The sequence below is a fragment of the Emys orbicularis genome, chromosome 2 (genome assembly GCF_028017835.1).
Source record: "Emys orbicularis isolate rEmyOrb1 chromosome 2, rEmyOrb1.hap1, whole genome shotgun sequence".
NCBI lineage: Eukaryota > Metazoa > Chordata > Testudines > Emydidae > Emys > Emys orbicularis.
The window spans coordinates 179925969-179936595 of NC_088684.1; positions in this window are offsets into that span (position 1 = coordinate 179925969).

Below are 10627 nucleotides of genomic sequence, written 5' to 3' on the forward strand. Positions count from 1 at the left end.
CCAACTTAAATTACATTAAAGTCAAGCTGAATTTCTCAGCACATGCTTTCAGCAAGGTTACTGACCATATTCTTCAGGTCAGGACCCGCCCCCTTCCCCACCACAGAGTCCAATGGCTGTTTTCCTTTGTAATTTTAGGTGCAATGCCAGAGACAGAAAGTGAGAGATGGGGAGGTGTCTTGGGGTGTTTGCCCCTTCTTTTTGTAGTTTCAACCCCCATCCTGAAAACATTTCCAGCTGGGAAGTAGGCGACAAAGAGTCTATGTGGAAGGATGTTCCCTGCTGTTTTTTTCCACCTGTTTGAACTTCCTTGGTTTTTCCCTTTCTGCTTGATGACTCTGTTTACTGCTTAAATGCAAATTAAGGCAAACATACACTCCTTTGTTCAAGACAGACCTGTCTTCTGCCCAGACAGGGGTGTGGGGTTTGGAACATGCGTTAGTAGCATCATGCAGGGAACTCTTATAACTTCACATACAATGTTTACCACACATTTTATCAGGACAATACTGACCAGCAAATTGAGTTTTCAAATACCTTACACAGCAAACCTTGTACAAAGATGATTACAGTAGTGTGTAGGGTGTGAATACAGCGATGTATTCGGTCACAGGAATTTAAAAGTTAAAGGTGAGTTTCAGTACTTTCCCAAATTGGGATACTCTCTTGAATTAGGCATCAATTTGCTTAGGTTCAGTCCTACAGACAGGTAAACACATGAGTATCTGCACACAGCTGAAAAATCCCACTAAGTTTAATGGGACTAATGTCATGCATAAAATGACTAATGAGTGTGTTTGCAAGAGAGGCCTTAATTATTTTTATTTTTAAAAGGCTAGTTCTTTCAACAGTTAGAAACTGAGGAGATAAATCCATAATCCTGTTTGAGGGTTAAGCCTTTAGAGTTGCAGCCTAACCTCAAAGACTAACAGATTTATTTGGGCATAAGCTTTCGTGGGTAAAAACCTACCCACGAAAGCTTATGCCCAAATAAATCTGTTAGTCTTTAAGGTGCCACCAGACTCCTTGTTGTTTTTGTAGATACAGACTAACACGGCTACCCCCTGATACTTGAAGCCTAACCTCTAAACTTCTTCCCTGATGTATACCCTGACTCAGACCTTTTAGAAGGCAGTTAGATAAAACAATAAAAGAGAAACTGGGCTAGCCACTTGAAGAAATGTTTGGCAACATCTCAAGTAAATACATCATGCAATCATCTGCTCGAAGTATTTGGGTTTGTAGTGTACACACCTTTGAAAGCACACAAAACCATTCTATGGCCCTTTTCCACTCTGTTTTGCAGTGCCATGTCCGTCAAAGATTGGTTACCCATTTTAGATACTTCTCAAAACTCTTGACAAAGAGACCAACATCTCACTATACATATTCTTCAGTGGTACAGTACATGTGCAAAGTAAAAGCAGAGCTGCCTATGTATTAAACCTGCAGAGATACCGAAATGTAGGTTAGATCACTTTGGGAGGGGCAGGAAAAAGGGATGGAGAAGAAAACTGCAGGTTATGTTCAACAGCTAAAGGTGTGCTTGAATGTTTGTTCAGAAATTTGAAGATAGATTGTAAAAGGGTTCTCTACAATGGAGACCATTAAAAATTCAACCTTTGCCAACAATTAACACGGCTGTCTCCTCCTATAGGGAAAGATTGCAGGATTTCAGATTCCAGTATGTGGTAACTGCTGGCAAATAATGAGCTTTAATGATTACTGTAGGTGACACATGAGCTTGATTGATTAGTTTTCTTTAAGGTTTCAGCCAATTAACAAGAAAATTCCAAGAACAGGGGCATAATCTTTCACTCTGACTTGATGACAAGAGATGCCGGCCACGTGGCTTGGTGGCAGCACATTGATACGTGATTCAAGTGGCTTTGAGACTGTCACAGCAGGACCATGGCACTAAACAGCATTGCACAATAGTGATGACTTCTCCGGGCACCTTTTTACTGATTTCCAGATTCTTACTGGCATGATTTGTAAAAGAAACCACTTGCTCACCTGCCTCCTGGGATATTGTGATACTGGCCATGAAGACATAACCTAGTAGAGAGAGGAATTGATCATTAAAAGTCTGAAGAGGAAATAATGAGCTGAGGAATACAAGGTGAGGAATCCTAGAAATGTTTGAAGAACTGGCTGATGAGAAAGGGGGGGGTGAGGGGTGAGGACAGAATTGCTTTTCTATATGAATGGCAACTATTGTTAAAATCTGGGTTGTGATCTAATTAGATCTTAGTGTTTTCCTAAGTGATTTGTCTTTCTAGCAGGCACTCTGTGGGAGATTTCACATACACAGTCCTATCAGCACAACTTGGTCCTGACCCCAGCTACAGCACCTCTTACTTTATATGGTGAGAGCCTATTTGTAAGGCCTTCAGCCCCCGTGGTATTTGGGAATAGATGTGATATGGTGTATACATGAGATTTATAAATCTCTCTGCCATGATAAAATCTGTAGCTAACTTGATCCTTTAGCCTTCCCCGGTCTTGTTTTCTCCAACAAAAGCAATGACGTTTTTTGTTTTAAAGCCGTTCTGATAGCATCAGCCTCCCCTCCCCCCAAATGCTCCACTCCTCAGTTATTCAATTGTTTGGGTTATGTTTACTGGTCATTATTGACCTCTTTGTTAACACAGCTACTGTTGACATCATTCCTTATCCAAAGGAGATAAGGCCTGTGTTCTCTGACATCTGCACAGGGCAACACTCCAAGACCAAATTACCCATCTATATCTGAAATGTTTGTTTTATGAGCTTTCTAATGAGACTTGTTTACACTGGGGAAAAAAATCCCTGTAAATGTGTGCAGTATTCTCTGTGTTTAAAAACAAATCAATAATTCAATGAAATGATGTAAGAATGTGCTCTCCAGCTGCTGTTTGTAGATTTCAGTTGCTAGGGTATTGGTATCACAGTGTCGCATGGTTACGCTCTGCATATCCTTACTGTCCTTGACAACGAGGTTAAAGACTTTACCCCCATCAGCTCTCTGATTAGAACTGGTTTGGAAAATGAATGCAAGGAGAAAATCCTTGTGGCCATTTTACAGCTTCTCATTTAATCTAGGCAGGATTTTGATTCCGTTACTGAACAGGGCTACACAGTCGGCTTGTAAACATCTTATTTTTATTAAGTAAAAAGCACCCCTGCCCTGCCTGCATTCATTCGGTTGACCCCATCGAGGGAACATTTGTCCTAGCATATGGTTTCTCCAGACTTGCTGCTGATGGCATTATGCCACTTACAATATGAAAAAGCAGTTTCTGCAGAATAAAAAAGAAAAAGGTTTTCTTGTTAATATTTGATTTAACAATGTAATCCCTTAACTGCTCAAAGTAAAACCATAGCCCCACCTGTGTCCTGAAAATGAGATTTGGGTTCACAAATGGCAGCTTCCCCAGACCATAAACATCCCCTGTTTTTAATGTACTTCAGCATATTCTTGAAGTCACCCAAAATATATTTCTGGTTACCCAGAAGTGTGCTAGGGGCTTCACAAACAAATGAGAGAGGCAAATGAGAGCGGCTGTTGTCCTGAAAATTTCCACAAACTCAGAAGAGAGGACGAGACAAAGCAAGTGAGTAACAAACACGTGCATGTGTTTGGGGAGGGAGAGAGCACTACGCAGAAGGATGACAAAGGTTACCATAATGTTGTTAAATTGCCAAGACACACACGTTTTTGTTTCCACTCTTCCTGCTGATACCATCCCATGTTTCCTCTCCAAGCCTTGTTCGTTCATTCATGACCTAATTCCAAGTCTTCCCTCCCACCCGCTAATTTAGGCATATGTTCAGGCCCTGTCCAGTAGCTAATCACCTCCTTAGTTATCCCTTTTATTCCTACTACCAACAGTCAATCACAGACCAATTTACAAAGCCTGGAACTCAAATGGAATTGTGATCATCAGTATGTTAAGGTATAAATAATAAATCATCATTTTGTTACTAGGCCCTCGTAGTTCTGGACTCCCAGATGACTCAGTGCATCCCACCTCTAAGGGTCCTGGCTGGTGCTGTTAGAAAGTTGAGACATGTACAGCTCTAACTGATAGATAAAAGTTGGGGAAGATACAGTCCAGTTCAGGTAAATACCCAAGCAGCTTGGATGCTTCTTCAAACCATCTAAGTCTCTGGATGGTGTGAAAGTGGGGTTAAAATTATTGTGCATTGTAAACTGCAGCCTCTTGTGAGATTTCCAATCCTTCCCACTTCTGGTCATGCTGGAGATATTGTGAGAACAGCCCTTCTTGCAGCACTGGTCCCAGTCAGAATACAGAAGTGCAGTTAGATTATTATCTCTATGTAAATTTTTTGAACCTCAAAACTCATTCTGTCTGAGTTTCAGGCAATAGTTTGGGCTGGTTCTTATTTTCCCTGTGCCACTAAAGATTGTTGCCTAATGAATAGGACACTAGAATGGGACTCAGAGACCTCTGTACAATTCTCAGCCATAGGCCAGTCTGCTGGGTGATCTAGGGAAAGTCACTTTCCCTCCCCGGGTCATAGTTTTCCCCTGTAAAATGGGGATAACAAGCCTGCCCTCCTCTGTAAAGCGCATTGAGATCTACAGCTGAAAAGTGCTAGATAAGATCTGTGTTTTTTATTAAGAAAGGTTTTCATTATTGAACTGCATAAAGAGAGATGTATTTCTAGTTACCAAAAATATTTGCATCTGCAAAACACGAACTTAAAAGTGAAGGTCCAAATTGAGCAGTTTGGCTGAGCTGGGCATTCAGCTGCCTTTGTGGCTCCCCTATCCTGGGCCAGTGCATGTTGGCCTAAACTTCCTTGCACATGATCGAATACCCTCAGGACTTCTCTTACATCTGCTGTCTGTGGCCCTAAGGGGCTATTGCAGCCACTGGGAATCAGTTGGATACATGCTCTCCTTTCCCAAGCCAAGAAGGAGAGATTGGCACAGGGCCAGCCAACCTGTTCCTCTATCACCTGGTGATCTCCCCTACCATGGTGATTAAACTGGCTGGGTTTGCTCGATGCTGTATAAGGCAGAATCTGGCTTTAGAACTAATTACTGCATGAAAAAGTTCAGTTGGAATGTTGTCAACTCTTCTGATTTCAGCCAGGGCAGGAGCCCATCTAGTGATGACATGAAACGCTCCAGCCCTTGTGCAAAAATCAGCTCTGCCTGGAGAAAACCGCTTCGGATTGGCTGCTTTTCGCACTGCCCCAACACCGTGGAAGAGTAGCCAATCCGAGTTGCTGCAGGAAGCAGGCAAAACTCTCCCCTCAGGAGCCCAATCCATTCTGAGTGCCGGGTTTACATTCTGAGTGCTGCCATGGAGCCGGGCCCATGCTCAGAGGGGCCCCAGCCTGCTCTGCTTGCACTGCGCCCTGAGACCCCGCTAGCCTGCTGGCTCCCCCCTCCACTCCACCCCGCCCACCACTTGCTCCTCTTGGCCTGCCCGGCCAAGGGCGCCTCTCCGTCCCCTGACCCCACCTGCCATCTTCTTTCTGCCTCCTGGCTGGACCCCAGTACACCTCTGGCTCCAGGCAGTCTCTGCTTCCTACCACCTGTGGGGCCCCACCTGTCGCCCTGGAGTTGCGCCACGTGGGACTGGTGCAGAAGCCCAGCCAGTCTCAGCCAGTTGGGAGGGGACAGTGTGGGGGGCTTGGCTGGGCCGCTCCAGGCAAGTGGATCCTGGGGGAGCCTAGTGGGGGCAGGCCCTGGCCTGGCTGATTGTGCCACTCCCGAGGGGCCAGAGCGATTCCCCACCCCGGGACCAGCCCTGGCTGTGCTGGCGGCTCAGCCCGGCAGACACAGTCACCTCCCAGCAGAGCAGGTGAGTGTGGCCAGGAGGCAGGGCATGGGGGAATGGGTCTCTGGAGGGCCTGTCGGGGTGCTGTTGGGCTGTGAGGGGGTGGGGAAGACCTCTGTGTTGGGGCACTAGGGAGTGGGGATTCTGTGGGGGGTGCTGGGCAGTTGTGGTGAGGCTGTGGGCAGGGAGGCACTGGGCAGGTGTGGTGTGCAGGGCGCTGTGCAATTTGTGGTAGGGTCTGGGGGAGGTGCTGGCCATAGGGAATTGGGGGGGGGGGGGGGATGTGTGGCGCGGCATGGACCCACCCCCGAGGGGAAGGGGCGTGCTGGCAGCACAGGGCCGGGTGGACCATTGTGCGCCTGTCAACTGCTGGTTTGTAAATAGTGCCCTCGCACTGGGCTGGGTGAAGCGGGGCCACCCCTGCCCTGCCCCTGTCCAGCCCCGCGCTCCAGGGACCGATCCCCCTGCACCATGCTCCATTTCCCCCATGGGGGCCCACAAATATGTTTGGCACTGGGACCACAAAAGGTTAATCCGGCCCTGTCCATTCTAATGGGAGGGGAGCAGGGAAGAGGGAGCAGAAAGAGCCCAGCAGCTCAGGGCAGTTCCACCCAATTCTCCCTACTCTCCTCCTGTGAGCAACAGGGGTTGCTCGTTCCCCCTCCCTCCCTCCCTCCCTCCCTCCCAGTACGTGGCCTTGGAAGGGCCAGAAGGGGGTAAAGAGCCCCTGGAGCTGCCCCCACCAGGCCTGAGGGGGAGATAAGGGTTAAGGGCCCCTGCAGCTGCAGCCTGCAGGAGGGGCAGAGGTAAAGCTAAAGGGGCAGAACTGATGAGGAGCTGGGGAGGCTGGGCAGAAGTGGGAAGAATTCATGATATTCGCCAGCATAGAAATGGTAGTTGACTCACAGACCTGTCTCCTTTCTCGATCACTGTGAGCACCACCACTTCCTGCCCATCACTCAGGCCTGGAACCCGGGTGTCATCTTTGACTCTGACCTCTCTCTAGGTCCTCTCATCCAGGCTATGTCTAAATCTTGCAGATGCTTTCTTCATCACATCTCTAAGATATGGCGTTTCCTACCATCCGCACAGCTAAACTCTCCTATAGGCTCTCATCATCTCACATCTCAGCTACTGCCACATCCTCTCTCCCCTTAACAAATGCAGTCTTGCCTTTCTCAGATCCTTTCAGAATGCTGCTGAAAAGATCATTTTCTAGCCCATCACTTGGACCACTCTTGGAATCCATCCACTGTCTCCCTCGCATCAAACATAAGCTGCTTGTCTTCACTTCATGACCTAGCCTCGCCCTACTTATCTCTTATTACTATCAAAAGGTCGACTCTCACCTCTGATGGGCCCATCATGTCTGCCTCTGTCACCCACTTCTTACATTTTCAAGTAAACACCTTTGCGCTTTCTCCCTTGCTGCACCTTATGCTTGGGAGGAGCTCCCTGTAAACATCCCCAAAGCTTCCTCATCCATCTTCTAATCTTCCTCAAGCTCTCCTTTGCCACACTGCCTACAAAAACACTTGACAATGGTTAGGCTGCTGGTGCTGAGACCACTGCCTGTCATGCTGACCAACACTGTCTTGTCGTTTCCCCGGACTGCCCCATCAGTCTGTCTGTATCCATGTGTTGTCTCTTGTCTTATACTTCGTAAGCTCGTTGAGGCAGGAACTGTCTTTGTGATCGGTGCTGGTACAGTGCCTGGCACAATGGCATGCTTGTCTGATGTTCAATTCAGATCAGTGAGAGGTTGTGTCACCGCTTGTCCTGTAACTCGAGTGCCTTAAAATGCTCTGCTGTTTTAGCTCTGCCTGGATGCGCCTGTTGAGCCTACAGGCATGCACTGAGTATCTGTGTGTTGAGCAGCCCTGGTTCAGCAGCCTGCTTGCTACGCAACAGCCACACTCTGGTCTCCACCAGCCTTGGTTGTTACAAGTCTGAATTTCCCCCAAACCATCTGCCCTGAAATGTCCTGCCCTCCCGTGGAACAGCGAGGAGTAATAAGGTCCATTGCTCTTTTAAGGAGACAAAAGCACAGCAGCTTGTTGCTTTAACTGGCGTTCATAAGCACTTCAGGTCAAACACAGCATTGGGCGGATTTAGAATAAAAGTAAAACAAGTTTATTTTATCAGAGAGAGATTTAAAGTGAATTCAAATATAAGGGATAAAGACACAGGTTACAAGCAAATAAAAGTAAAATATGCTTTCCAGTGGCTAAGACTTAACACAACAAGCCAAAGCCTTGTGTAGCACCTGCATCCACCTGGTTACATCCTTTAGCACCAATCTGCTTACGGGTTTTGATGGACAGACCTGGGTTCTTCTGGATCCTGCCACCCACTCAGCAGGATGTAACTTTTTCTTCCCATATGAATTTATTTGCTGGTGCCTCCACCCCCATTGCTCCGCCCTGACAGGGTCACCAGGGAGGCTTGGGAGGAAAATTCTAATCACAGGGTAACTCCCCTTACTTGCCAAATAGTTGGAGACTTCCAAGAGATTGTGTTGGGTGTAATGAGTATGTCAGGCCTTACAAAAGCTGCTGACAGAGTAATGAACTACCAATGGGCCTCTGAGTCACACCTGGTCCATGATTAGGACTCGTAAGCACAACAATCCTCTTCACCTGGAACCTCACAGCCCGCCAGTGCAGATCCTGGAACCCTGACTGAACATGTTTGCAGTTTCATAAACCACTTCAGTTTCAGGATAATGTTAAGTTGTAGCCCCAAGTGCAGTGCAGTATCTAATCTTGAGATGACAAAGGAACTCGTAACAGTCACAAGGTCCACTTTCAAAAGGAGGCAATCTCCTGGCCATTCATAAATGATAAAAAGCTGACCTGGCCCTGTGACCATTCCTGTTTTCCTTAGTAATCAGACTTTCTCAGCTCCAGTGTTTGCTTATTTAACAAGATCAGTGATTACATTTAGTTGTTTGGATGACATCTGGATGGCTAGCATCAAAGTTTGAAATAATAAATATTAAGCTGAACAGTTCTAGCTTCTTTTTCCAACTCCTGTGCTGTATTTGTTCCTGATGTCATTCTTCATTGCATCAGTTTCCAGCTTTAGTTGAGCAATGGTAGCACTGTGTCTCTTTTTCCTAGCACAAATTCATGGTCTGATGGATTGCATGTGAAAAGGAGAGCTACGTGCACCCTCCAATTTTAGAAGCAAAATAACATCGTCTTTTGATAGACCTTAAGGGAACTCACACAGTGTGTGGCTAGTGATATTCTGGGGGAAACTTTAAGCAAATGGGGTTTTTTAGGGCTGTCAATTAATCGCAGTTAACTCACGTGATTAACTGAAAAAAATTAATCACGATTAATCACATTTTTAATCACACTGTTAAACAATAGAATACCAACTGACATTTATTAATTTTTTTGGATGTTTTTCTACATTTTCACATGTATTGTGTTGTAATTGAAATCAAATTGTATATTATTTTTATTACAAATATTTGCACTGTAAAATGATAAACAAAAGAAATAGTATTTTTCAGTTCACCTCAGACAAGTACTGTAGTGCAATCTCTTTGATGTGAAAGTGCAATTTACAAATGTAGATTTTTTTTGTTACCTAACTGCACTCAAAAACAAAACAATGTAAAACTTCAGAGCCTACAAGTCCACTCAGTCCTACTTCTTGTTCAGCCAATCGCTAAGACAAACAAGTTTGTTTGCATTTACAGGAGATAATGCTGCCCTCTTCTTATTTACAATGTCACCTGAAAGTGAGAACAGATATTTGCATGGCACTTTTGTAGCCGGCATTGCAAGGTATTTATGTGCCAGATATGCTAAACATTCGTATGCCCCTTCATGCTTCAGCCACCATTCTAGAGGACATGCTTCCATGCTGATGATGCTCGTTAAAAAAATAATGTGTTAATTAAATTTGTGACTGAACTCCTTGGGGGAGAATTGTATGTCCCCTGCTCTGTTTTACCTGCTTTCTGCTGTATATTTCATGTTATAGCAGTCTCGGATGATGATCCAGCACATGTTGTTCATTTTAAGGACACTTTCACTGCAGACTTCACAAAACGCGAAGAAGGTACCAATTTGAGATTTCTAAAGATAGCTACAGCACTCAACCCAAGGTTTAAGAATCTGAAGTGCCTTCCAAAATCTGAGAGGAACGAGGTGTGGAGCATGCTTTCAGAAGTCTTAAAAGAGCAACACTCCAATGTGGAAACTACAGAACCCGAACCACCAAAAAAGAAAATCATGCTGGTGGCATCTGACTCAGATAATGAAAATGAGCATGCGTCGGTCCGCACTGCTTTGGATGGTTGTTGAGCAGAACCTGCCATGAGCATGGACGCATGTCCACTGGAATGGTGGTTGAAGCATGAAGGGACATATGAATCTTTAGCGCATCTGGCACCTAAATATCTGTGAAGTCTGTTCGCACTTTCAAGTAACATTGTAAACAAGAGGCGGGCATTATTATCTCCTGCAAATGTAAACAAACTTGTTTGTCTGAGCGATTGGCTGAACAAGAAGTAGGACTGAGTGGACTTGCAGGCTCTAACATTTTACATTGTTTTATTTTTGGATTCAAGTTTTTTTGTTCATAATTCTACATTTGTAAGTTCAACTCTCATGATAAATAGATTGCATTACAGTATTTGTATTAGGTGAATTGAAAAATACTATTTCTTTTGGGGTTTTTTACTGTGCTAATACTTGTAATAAAAAATAAATATAAAGTGAGCACTGTACACTTTGTATTCTGTGTTGTAACTGAAATAAATATATTTGAAAATGTAGAAAAAATCCAAAAATATTTAAATCAATGGTATT